The following is a 13,176-nucleotide window of genomic DNA, read 5'->3' on the forward strand; positions in this document are numbered from 1 at the left end:
AATTGACCAGAGCTACATAAAATGAAAGTAAAGAGAAAATACCTGCGACTCTTTTAACACTTTAGCAAATGACATCCTTATGGTATATTTATTCTTTTCAGGCTACAGCTACAGCAAAGTATGACATTTTTCCTTTCTAAAGACTTTTGTGTTGGCTGGATTAATGCCTGCTGTACAGCAACAGAAATGATTATTTGAATATAAATTTGATATAATATTACATATTGAAAAAGGATTTTAGGGGGTAATTTCTAGAACCTTATATATTGTATATGATTTAGTTTCTTTGGAATACAAAACTCTAAATAGATACTAACATTCAGGTTTACTGATTAAACATTACTGGCCTTGGTTGTATTTTAATTTTTATTCCCTCTAAGGTGATGTGAGGATTCAACATGGTAATAACTAGAAGATTGCATTTTGTGAATCACCGAATTTAATCATACTGGAGGATGTTAAAACACATTAATTTGTCTTTTAAGTATTTGAAATTTAGCATATATGTGAAAAAAAAGAGACTGTAAAATTTGCAGCAGGGATATTCAATTCCTCAGAAATATTTATTGCCTCCATACTCTACCCTGAATCTACTTTCTGGGCAGGCATTGTATAAAGCAATGTTCCTGATACCAAAAAAATAGGTATAGATGATAGAGATAGAGTTAGCAATTCAGATAGAGACTGAATGTGTTCCTGAAAAATTGATGTGGAAACCTGTTCCCCAGTGTGATGGATTTGGAGGTGGGACCTTTGGAATGTGATTAGATGATGAGGGTGAAGCCCTCATGAATGGGATTAGTGCCCTTATAAAAGAGACCCCAGAGAATTTCACCATGTGAGGACACAGTGAAAAAACAGACATCTGTGAACCAGGAAGCAAGTCCTCACTGGAAACCAAATCTGCCATTGCCTTGAGCTTTGATTTTCCAGCCTCCAGAATTGTGAGGCATGAATTTCAGTTGTTTATAAGCCACCCAGTCCATGGTATTCTGTTATAGCAGCTTGAATAGACTAAGGTGTATATATGGATGGATGGATGGACAGAGAGATAGATAGGTAGATACAAATGATATAAGGTGGTATATTCTCTCTGTGTGTGTCTCTTTCTGTCTTTCTCTGTCTCTGTCTCTCTGTCTCTGTCTCTGTCTCTCTGTCTCTGTCTCTCTCTCTGTCTCTCTCTCTGTCTCTCTCTCTCTCTCTCTCTCTCTCTCTCTCTATATATATATATATATATATATATATATATATATATATATATATTTCCTAACCTCAAGGATCTTACGGTTCTTATGATTCATCCATGGAGATAAAACACATTCACATAATAATTAAAAATCGAGGGTTGAGGGCAGCCCCTAGTTAGCAGAAAATGAGTATTTAAAAAAGCTAATGTTGAGGACTTCAGAAGAGAGAAAAGTTTCTGTTCAGCTGGTGTGGGATTTAAGCTAGGCATGAAAAGATACACCATAGAAACAGTCATAAAAGCAGTAGAGTATGTTCTTACCTATTTGCTTTATCTTGGCTTGACCTGGAAAGCAAAGCATTAACACATTCATACTTCAGTATTGATGGGGATTCATTCAGGACTTGAACAAGGAAGGGAAGTTAATGGCTATGTGTTACTTACATTATTTCACTTAATTTCATGTTTTAATTAAGCTTTATAAGAACAGTGTTACAAATGAAGAGGCTAAAACTTGGAGAATTTAAATACCTTGCCCATAGGCATATAGAGATCTATGGCTCCAAAGCCAACTTTCTTTTGATTACAGTATATAAAGGTCCCTGGGAATAAGACAGAGTATTGAAAATGAGAGGTTGTAGGACTTTTTTCTCCATTAAACATGTCTTGTTCTATGTCAAACACATGGTCAATTGGTATCTACTAATATCTATCATGAATGGACAATACTATTGGTATAGGTTTGAGATATTTTTATGCACCAAGAAAAGGGGAAAAAGGAAAAGCTAGAAAGGTAATAGTCATACTGTTAAGTAATTTGACTTTGTCAGACTAAATTGATAGTTTTTGATGTATAGTAATTTAGCATTTTTTAATCTTTCCACTAAATAATTAAATGAAATGGCATATATATATATGACACACACCATGGTTATATATACATGGTTAATTATACATATACAAATGGTTAATCATATATATAATTATATATCATATATGTCATGTATATACATGATTAACAATTGATACTTGTCAAGCTGACCATACTTCACTATTCTCCTACAAGACTGAGTTATTGTACGAGAATGGAGACCCTGAATAGAATTACTCCACTGGACCCTTTACAATATTTAAACTTAGAATGCCAAAGCAGCTATGAAAATATGGGACATCAACACCCTTCCTTGTATGAAGATTTAGTTTATAACCCAAATGGAACTAATAGAATTAAACAATGATTGTTGTTCCTTTCTAACCTCAATCATGATCCAAATATTTTTAAGCTCGTGGTATCACTAAAAAACCTGAAGAGAAGAAACATCAGTGTCTTCAGCATTTAGACATAGGAACCTAGATTCATGGAGAACAGGCATAAGGTATTAGGAAAGAAGTATATTAAACACAGCAGAGAGAACACAGACAATGAGGAGTTGATGGTACTTTAATCCCTAAAATAATCAAATAGTTATAAAGCAAATCTGCTGGCATACCACAATAATTGCAGAGATATTTAATTTTTATTTCTGGTTAGTCTATCACAGGATTTCTTCATCTCAGCAGTATTGATATTTGCAGCCAGATAATTCTTTGTCATGCCGGGCGCGGGGGGGAGTGGGGAGGAGTTTGTCCTGTGCATTATCAAATACTACTCAACAGCATCCGTGGTCTCTACGCACCAGATGCCAGTAGCACCTCCCACCAAGACTTGACAACCAAAGATGTCCCCAGAGATGGTCAGATGTTCCATAGGGGAAAATCATCCCCAGTTGAGAACCAGTGTTCTACAATATGCTCCTGTCTGTTCTGTGCCCTCCTGCTTTGTTAACAGCTCTATTACACTTTACATCAATCTACTATGTTTGTTATTTAAAACTGTTTTGTTTATCTTCCTTTGAAATATTCATTGCAAGGATTTGAGTTAATCATTTTGTGTGTTCATAACACAATATTATCTTTGGTCCAGAAGTCCCATCTCTTGTGTTATAGATGTACTACTTCCTTTACCCCCCATTCTCTACTCCCATCCTCTCTTACTTCATATACGACCATTATAATGGTTTGATGTGGATCCTTGTGTATATATCTGTTCTTGTAAAATATGTATTGAGGTTCTATATATCCTTGTGGTTTATATAATGGTATTATGCTATGGATCTCTTCTGTTTCTTAGTTATTTCACTCAGTACTATGTTTTTAAGGTTTGTATATATTGCTTTGTGTCGATCTGGTCAGTTCTTCCTCTTTACTTTCCCATCAACTACCTCAGTGTCTGATATATATTAGGTGCTGAATAAATGTTCACATAATTAATTGCATAAGTGCATATGTCAAATGGTGAATGGGTGTAGTAGACAGAATAGTGGCTGTCCAAAGATGTCCGTGTTCTGATCCCCAGAATCTGTGAATGTATTACCTTATAAAGCAAAAGAGACTGCAGATGTGCTTAAATTAAGAATTTCGAGATGGGGAGATGATCCTGGATTATCCAGGTGGACCCAGTGTCATCACAAGGATCCCTATAAGGGGAAAAAATAGGGTCAAAGCCAGAAAAAGGAGACGTGATGACAGCAACAGAGGGTGAGTGATGTGCTTTGAAGATGAGTAAGGGAGTGTGAGCCAAGGAATGCAGGTGGCCTCGAGTAGTTAGCAAAGGCAAGGTAATGGATTTTCCCCTAGAGCCTACATGAGGCAGGCTGTCCTGCCAACACTTTGGTCTTAGGATTTCTGACATCCAGGACTGTAAGATAATTTCTGTTGTGTTAAGCCACTAAGCTTGTGGTAATTTGTTACAGCAGCGATAACACAGGAAAGTAACACAGTGGATGAATTAATACATGGATGAGTGTGCAAAGCTTTCCAACAGTTGAACTCTTCTCTTCCTCCTTTTTTCTCCACTAAGTGTTTAATATTCATAAAAGTAGAATCTCAAAATATAAAGGACCTCAAATAAGTAATACTGTAAAGGGAAGACTTATAAAGGGAAAATTATGAGGTAAACTATCACCCCAAGTCTATCTGTTAACTAGATAGTCAGCGTGACTGCACTGGGGGCTCACTGGGTCATCTTGTAAGGAGAGTGAGATTCAAATTGGATGAGGGCTTTAATACCTGGGAAGTATGGTTCCTTCGGGGCCATCTTTGGAGCATAGCTGCTTTACTGGGTTTCGGTCTTAAACAGGTTACTATGATAGAGACATCAAGCCTCATAATTGTGGCAGGATGCTTTCTATGGATCTGGAACCAAAATTATAACACTCAGTACATTAAATGTGACACAAAGCCAAAGATGTGTTACATGTAGCTTTCTTGCATGGCCAGATCCATCCCTAAGAAAGAAATGTATTCACTTAAATACATAAGTTTGATCAATTCAGTTACCATAATCCACAGAGAAGTATCAGGTTTTAATGGATCTTGCTTCATTTCAAATATATGGCTATTTTTTCCAGCCATTTCTTAAGTTCTCCTTGTTAGAGCACATGTAGCCCTAACTTGTGGGGCATATGTCTGCACATGCACCAGGATGTGGTTTTCTAGGGAATCAGAGTGAGAATCATTCTTTAGCAGGTAGATTATCATAGCTGTCAAGAAGCACAGGCTGTGAGATGAGACTGCCCCAATGCAAATTCTTGTTGAACAACTTTCTAGCTGTGACCTCAAACAAACGAATAACTTCTTGAAGGCTTTGTTTCCTCAGCTCCAAAATTGGGCTAATAAGAGCATTTACCTCAGAGAACTGTTATAAGGGACAAAGGAGATAATTTATGTAGATTAATGCAAATTATTTAGTCCATTGACTTGCACAAAGAAAGCACTCAGTGAATATTAGTTAGGAGGAGGAGGAGGAGGAGGACTCTGATAGTGAAAGTTCAGTTTACTTTTCCAGATAATTATGGCAATTAATTTTTTATTCTTCATGGAATATTAACCAGTTTTACAGCTTAATCAAAGTTAAACTTGATCAGGAACCTGAGATGCAGCTATTTTCCTAACTCAGGGCTCACCATCAGTGACCTCTAGCCTTGCTAAGGCTGAGAGAAGAGGAACCAAGGCATCCTCATAGGTGCTCTGAATCTAAATGTCCATGACATTAAAACCAGCATGCATATATTAGAATAGGCTAAAATAAGCTGTGGTAACAAAACAATCCCATACTTCCAGGAGTGTAAGTCACCAAAATTTTACTTTTTACTCTTGCTTATGTCCAACCCAGGCCAGCAAAAGGCTCTGGTCACTCAGAGACCCAGACTGATGCAGGGACCACCGTCATACATGGTGAGGGTCGCCATGTCAGACAGAAAGCAAGCATGTGGTGAATTATGCACTGGCTCTTCAAGTTTCCACCTGGAGAGACAGGCACCACTTTTCTTCCCATTTCACTGGCCAAGAAAGTCAGGTGGCCACCCCTCACTGCAAATAGGACGGGAAGTTCAATTCTACCATTCTCAATAGGAAGAAAACCAGAAATATTTGGGAATCGGCATCAACGACAAACATACTCTACGAAGATTCCGCTAGCCACTTTTAGTGATATGGGAGTAAACAAAACCTAGAACCTACTCTCAGCAACCTGGCAGATAAGAGGCAATCTGTGCATAAGCATGTATGACTTTAAAATTACTTAGCAGTTGCTAAGATTACTTTACCCCAATCATGTGGCAAAAGTAAACCAAAGCCACTGATGGCAGGACTGCTGTGCCAGGGTGAATTTGACCCCCCAGGGGATATTTTTGGTTGTTATCTTTTAGAGTGTGGGCGTTGCTACTGGCACCTAGCAGCTTAGAGGCGGGGGGTGGGGGGGGACTGCTAAGTACCCTACAATTCACAGGACAGCTCCCCACAAAAAGTAATTATCTGACCCCAAATGTCAATAGTGCTGACATTGAGAAACTCTGGGTTGTTGTGATATTCACACTTTGTCACACATACTTCTAAATCCACCAAAATGAAAATTATACCTTTGAAATGTCTTCAGTTGAGACTGTGCACACCAATGCTCATGACAGGACACCTGAGTATACTCCACCATCGTACATTTCACATCCAGGTATATGGTATTTTTATCCAGAAGTGCGAATCTGGTACAACCCTTTTGAAATACACATAGGAGAGTTGACTGTGTTTTCGATTTTTTTCATAAGGACTTTGAAATTCAAATTTGAAACGATTCTCTTCAAAACAGACAGTACCACAAATATATTGGCCAACTTGATTAAGCAAGGTTTAGTCCCAATGAGAAAAAAAAAAAAGTGGCATGACATAATTAGACGCTGACTGTGGATAATAAGATGAGGGCTATGGTGAGACCTTCTTGCCAGAAACACCTTTCTCTAAGAAGAGTCTAGCATGATAAGAGCAGTCAGGAAGTGATCAATGGTTAGAGACCAAGGAAAGGGGGTGTGGGAAAGCTCCATGGTACCAACAGAGTTTGTGAGACCAGCTTTGTCAGACACAAATGAATGCAGAGACAAGGAAGGCAGCGGAAGGAATTGTTATAATACTTAAAGGTCAGGAGCTGTAAGTCAACTACACCAAGGGAATTTTGACCTCCCAGCATCAACCTGTGTTTGAATTTGGGTTTAAAGTTGGATCCCAGGTGGCAAGTTTTGTTTCCTAGTCTGAGCCTCAAGCCTGAGGCTTGCGGAATGACTGGCTCCAGAACGGATGATGTGATGCCTGGCAAAAGGAGATCTGTGGGTTGTTCATCTGTGGATCAAAAAGCAAACCCTGGCCCAGCGGTGTGTTAATCCTAACGGCTGAGAGGGAGCCAGTACAATCATTTAAACGAATGCATCCAGCGTGGGGTCGCAGAAATAGTTTAAGGAAGCTTCAACTATGTTTAGAATGGACCAAATCAATGAATTGCTGATTTTTCCACCTGTGTTAGCCCACTGACTCCTCAGGGGGTTGAAGCCTGTAGTACAAATAGAATCCAAACACTTTTTAAATTTTTATTTATTTTTGACTGTGTTGGTTCTTCACTGCTGCACGCGGGCTTTCTCTAGTTGTGGGGAGCGGGGGGGGGCTATTCTTCATTGCGGTGCGCGGGCTTCTCATTGCGGTGGCTTCTCTTGTTGCGGAGCACGGGCTCTAGGCTCACAAGCTTCAGTAGTTGTGGCACGCGGACCCAGTAGTTGTGGCTCGCAGTCTCTAGATCACAGGCTCAGTAGTTGTGGTGCACAGGCTTAGTTGCTCTGCAGGATGTGGAATCTTCCCGGACCAGGGTTCGAACCCGTGTCCCCTGCATTAGCAGGCGGATTCCTAACTACTGCGCCACCAGGGAAGTCCCCCAAACACTTTCTTAATGATTCAGGTCAAAGGAGCAGGCCTAAACTCAGTTTGGAGTCCCTTCATTTACCGGGTTCCTGCAGTCATATGGGAAATTTAATTGCTCTGCAAATTCTTCATTAAAAAATTGGTCCCTTTCACACCTGTCCTTGGTAAAGATCAGCATTTTCTTCCTTTCATCCTCTGGTTTCTGTTCATTGAGTAAATGCTTTTGTTCTAAGAGAATATAAGTTCAAGTCTTTAGAATATAGGTTCAAGCCTTTGTTCTAAGAGAATATAGGTTGAAGGTTCATTATTCCTGCAACATATTTTCAAATGCTTTGGCATAAATAGTCAGTATAAAAGTATACGCATACAGCAAGGACCTACAGTATAGCACAGGGAACTATACTCAATATTTTGTAATAACCTATAAGGGAAAAGAATCTGAAAAAGTATATATATATATATATATATCTGAATCAGTGTACTGTATACCTGAAACTAACACGCCATTATAAATCAACTATACTTCAATTAAAAATAAATAAATAAATAAATGTATGCACCCACAGGAATAAAGCAAAAGTGGCAAAATGTTAACGTTTTGGTGAATCAAAGTGAAGCATTTATGGGAATTTACTGTTCTACTCTTGCAGACTTACACTTTTTCAAATAAAAAAGTAGAAACAAACAAAGACAACCCCTGATATGTGAGGTAGTAGAAAGAAGGAGGTTCTACTATCAAAGTATGAAATCTTAAAATGAGATGGCAATCAAAATTGTTTTGAATTTTTCCTTAAAGAAAATGTGGTAGACATAAGGCGGTAGCGTGAGTCATTGAGAAAGAGTATTTGGACATGATGGCACGCACTATTTACATCTTTGTTAAATGAAGTGCATGATGCTTCTCTCCTCAGGGTGTTTTTCCATCAGTGATGATGCATGATTCCAGATTTAGCCACACAATGTCAGCTGACGCCTCTGGTTACCAAAAAAGAAAAAGAAAAAAGGAGAGAGGGGCGTAATCAGGATGGTGACAATAAAGGTATGCTTTTTCACAATGACTTAGTCTGAGTTGACTGATTCATCAGGACTGGGCTCTAAGCTGCTTGGCTAACTAGTCCCATATTGTGCTGGGAGAAAAAAAAATGCTTCAGTGGCACTCAGTGCTTATGAGACCTAATAGTTCATTGTAGTGGATCGTACCTTGGAGACCTCTGCTGCTTCGGACTGAGCTGCAGTCTTCCCAAAATTCCTATGTCAAAGCCCCTCCCCCCCAGTATGATGGTATGTGGAGATGGGGCGTTTGGGAGGTAATCAGGTTTAGGTGCATTCATGAGAGTGGGGACCTCATGATGGGACTAGTGCCCTTTTAAGAAGAGACACCAGAGAGCTTACTCTCTTTCTCCCCTCCATGTGAGGACACAGTGACAAAGCAGATAAATTCAAAATAATGTGTAAGTGATAACATATGGCTAGAATTATGTAGTATTTATTTATTTATTTATTTTGGCTGCACTGGGTCTTAGTTGCAGCGCACAAGATCTTTGTTGCGTCATGCAGGATCTTTAGCTGTGTCATGCACACTTCTTAGTTGTAGCATGCAGACTCTTAGTTGCGGCATGCATGCAGGATGATCTAGTTCCCCGACCAGGGATCAAACCCGCGTCTCCTGCATTGGGAGCACGAAGCCTTATCCACTCGACCACCAGGGAAGTCCCGGTTATAATTATTCAGAACATAATATACCTTGCTAATATGAATTAATTGTTCTGTAGACTTCAGTAATAAAAGAAAATTAATTGCACATGTGGGCTCTTTATTTATTTATTTATTTAACATCTTTATCGGAGTATAATTGCTTTACAACGGTGTGTTCGTTTCTGCTTTATAACAAAGTGAATCAGTTACACATATACATATGTTCCCACATCTCTTCCCTCTTGCGTCTCCCTCCCTCCCACCCTCCCTATTCCACCCCTCTAGGTGGTCACAAAGCTCCGAGCTGATCTTCCTGTGCTATGCAGCTTCTTCCATGTGGGCTCTTTAAAAGACCCCACATGCCAGCAACGAAGATCCCGCGTGCCGCAACTAAGACCCAGGGCAGCCAAATAAGTTAATAAATATATATATATGTATATATATTTTAAAGTATACGGGAGGATGTGTGTAGGTTATATGTAAATACTACTCTCATTTTAAAAAAAAGTTAAAACTGGAACTATTATATTACGTGCAGAAGGGGTGACTTGCATAGGATATTATACATGTACACACGTATATCAGCCAGTACAGAAAGGTAGGAACAGTTTTATCTTTTGAATCTTTTGCTATATTGTATTACCAAGAAGATGGTGATAAATAAAATTACAATATAAACTAAAGTCACGCCACAGTATATTTTAACAGTTTCACTTTAGAAAAACATAACACCATTTGGCTACATAGGAAGAATAACACTGTATGCTAAATTTCATAAAAAGGCTGAATATCTCCATGTTATTCTAAGAATTGTCAGTTCTATGCCTATTTCTTGTACTAGAGGGGGAAAGAAAAGGAGTATTAAAGATAACAGCAATAAACATCTTTCAAATGATTTCTTAAGAAAATGATTTTAATTACTATAAGATTCTCAGTTTATGATTGAAGTAGTTTTCATATTATGTTTTATTTTACACTGAACTATGCAACTTATCAGTATATCTTCCAACCCAATTTCAACCTTCCCTACATCTCTGAAGCTGCCATTGAATAGGTCCTGACTCTACCTAATGGATAATGGTCTGAAATGGATGGATAGATTAAGGAATGAGGTCAGATATTGTCAACTGGGGAAAAAAAAAAACAAAAAACAAAACACAACATAAGAGCTGTGAGTTATGTTTTATTGGGGGCAAAATGAGGACTCTAGCCTGGGAGACAGCCTCTCAGATAGCTCTGAGGAACTGCTCCAAACAGGTAAGAGGGAAGGTCAGTATACTTGTTATTTTAGTGAAGGGGGTACGTGCAGTCAAGCACACACTTTGACAGGTTACTGCTAGTCACAAGAATATTGCTGCAAGTCACGAGGAGCATATGTCTTCATTAATGATTTTAGGGCTTTTCTAGATATGAGAAGATGCAAGAATTGGGGCTCATAATATCTCCTGAAAAATATCTAACTGTCTGAAGGCCTGTTCTGCCAGTTTTTCCCAGAGCCCAGAGCATCTCATTCCTGATCTCCACTCTGAACTCCTTTAGGGCGTGTTGAATGTCAGCGACTACAGTGGCTAGCGACGTAATCCTCGTAGAGGGAGATGGCGAGTGATTATTTTTCACCCACAATATAAAACTTCCGTTGCATTTTCACTTGCCACACAGAGTAATCAAGTGGATTCAGTGGGTTTAGGCATAGATTAAGCAAGAAATTTAAACACCTAATTGAAATAGTCTCTCCTACTTTGTCATACGTTGTCACCGAATTATCCCAATGTTTTGCCCTACTGCGATATATACATTAATTATATGTATAAACGATATATGTGAGATATAACTCATATTTTATGTCAAGACAAGAAAAATTTAAACAAAAAACTCTTCTCTGCTCTTTGGCCTCCTCCCTCCCCCAAATGCATTGTGCGTCTGCATTATGCATCAACCAAACCTTCCCCACTGGGAGCTGCTCAACCATAAAGAGCAATATTCTCCTAGTGTCAATAATATGACTCCTGAAAGATAATATTCCTTCTTGATCTCATAAGGGGTCACGTGGTGCTTAGATCTGGATTGTGTAAACTGTCAATTATATGTAATGTATAGTCCTCTATCTCAAAAAACACATAACTGTGCCTTGACTCCTAACAGGTGGAACAGTTCTCAGAGCTTTCTGAGATGTTCTTCCTGGATTATAATCCTCAAATTTGGCTTGTATAAAATTTTCCATTCCTTTCTTAGATCAATTGATTAATTTTTTTGTCAACATATACGTATATATATTACATGTATATGAAAGCTTGAATAGATTTATAACAAATATTTTTAATAAATTTGATTGATATGTCTTTTGCCATATTTGTGGGTACATACTAGTTAATTATTTTATCTTTCCAGAAACTTCAACCTTTTTCATTACAAAGTGACATTCCATATTTTAGTATGAAATTTTTAGTATTTCGTGTTAAAGTCTATTTTGTTGGATATTAAGAAAGCCACATGGGTTTCTTTTTTTTTTTTAATAAGTTTATTTTATTTATTTATTTTTGGCTGCTTGCATCTTTGTTGCTGTGCGTGGGCTTTCTTTAGTTGCGGTGAGCGGGGACTCTTCTTCGTTTCAGGGGGTGGGCTTCTCATTGCGGTGGCTTCTCTTGTTGCACAGCACGGGCTCTGGGCGCGCGGGGCTTCAGTAGCTGTGGCACGCAGGCTAAGTAGTTGTGGCACAAAGGCTCTAGAGCGCAAGCTCAGCAGTTGTGGAGCGCGGGCTTTGTTGCTCCGCGGCATGTGGGATATTCCCGGACCAGGGCTGGAACGCGTGTCCCACGCATGGGCAGACGATTCCCAACCACTGCACCACCAAGGAAGCCCACATGGGTTTCTTTTTAACTAGTATTTACATGGTCTTTTTCTTCCTTTCTCTTTCTTTCCTTATATTTAAGTTGGTACATATTTTTAATATAAATAGGACATTTTAAAATATTTTAAAAGTTAAATTAATATAATATTTATATAGTTAAATATTATATGTAGATATTATATTTAATGTTTTAATATAATAATTTATATAAATTTTTAATATTTTAAATTATTTTAATAACCTGAAAAACTTTAAGTTAGAACAGTTTAGTTCTTCTAGATTTAAAGTAATTACTAGGGAGTGCTACTGGCATCTAGTAGATGTAGGCCCGGATGCTTCTACATATCCTACTCTAAGCAGACAGGGTAGGGAGTCTCCAGAGGAAAAGAGCCAGATACAGCTTTCTGAGTAAGAGAGGCCTTTTTAGGCCCTAGCCATTTGTAATCTAAGCCTGCCCACATGGTTGTCCTTGAATACGTCTCAGTAATAATGACCTTAAGGGTCAAGGGCAAGAGAAGGAACAATAGCAAAGATAATAAATCAGATAATAAAGACTCCCAGTCCCACAGCGCCCAATGGTAAAGATTATCCTGAAGCACTTTTTTGAGCTGTTTGGCAGACTTTAAACCCCCTCAGGTGCTCAACCACTAGATCAATTGGAACCTAAGGAATGAGGATGTTGACCTTTTCTGACCCTCCTGACTCCAATCAACTAAAGCTTGGACTCTGTTGACCTTTGCCCTCATTCTGTGCTCAATTCTTCTCAGCTCAAGCTCCTTCGTGAACATGCTGGTACCTTAATTTAAATCTTCCTCAATTTTGCTGTTTGCAGAGACCCTGCTTGGGAAGGGTCGCCGGTGTTCTCCCTTCTTGCTGCAAGTAATAAATCCTCCTTCTCCCACTCTTTGGCTTGGTTGTGTTTTTGGTGGCTCGACACCCACCAAGAGGTGAACCCAGTTTTCAGGTAACGACACCATGCTCAGGACAGCCTCCCACAACAAAGAATTATCTGGCCCCAAATGTCAAAAGTGCTGGAGATGGAGAAACTCTGGATTAGAGAGCATTCGTTGATCCCCCAAACATGGAAAAGCTATGTGACCCCAAATACTCATTCCTACTTGACTGATAATATCAAATGACTGGAAAAAAGTATTCATGTCCACCTTTAGAA

At 38.7% G+C, this 13,176-nt stretch overlaps 1 protein-coding gene across 1 annotated transcript in view; it reads left to right on the forward strand.

The window, feature by feature from the left end:
- SUCLG2 (succinate-CoA ligase GDP-forming subunit beta) overlaps window positions 1-8,446 on the forward strand; it is a 621,393-nt gene extending 612,947 nt beyond the window's left edge. Inside the window, exon 15 of the transcript XR_010842511.1 lies at window positions 8,374-8,446. The gene's annotated coding sequence lies outside the window, so the exon portion shown is untranslated. The remainder of the gene's footprint in view (window positions 1-8,373) is intronic.
- The last annotated feature ends 4,730 nt before the right edge of the window (window positions 8,447-13,176 follow it).

The sequence above is a fragment of the Kogia breviceps genome, chromosome 10 (assembly GCF_026419965.1).
Source record: "Kogia breviceps isolate mKogBre1 chromosome 10, mKogBre1 haplotype 1, whole genome shotgun sequence".
In the NCBI taxonomy this organism is placed as follows: domain Eukaryota; kingdom Metazoa; phylum Chordata; class Mammalia; order Artiodactyla; family Physeteridae; genus Kogia; species Kogia breviceps.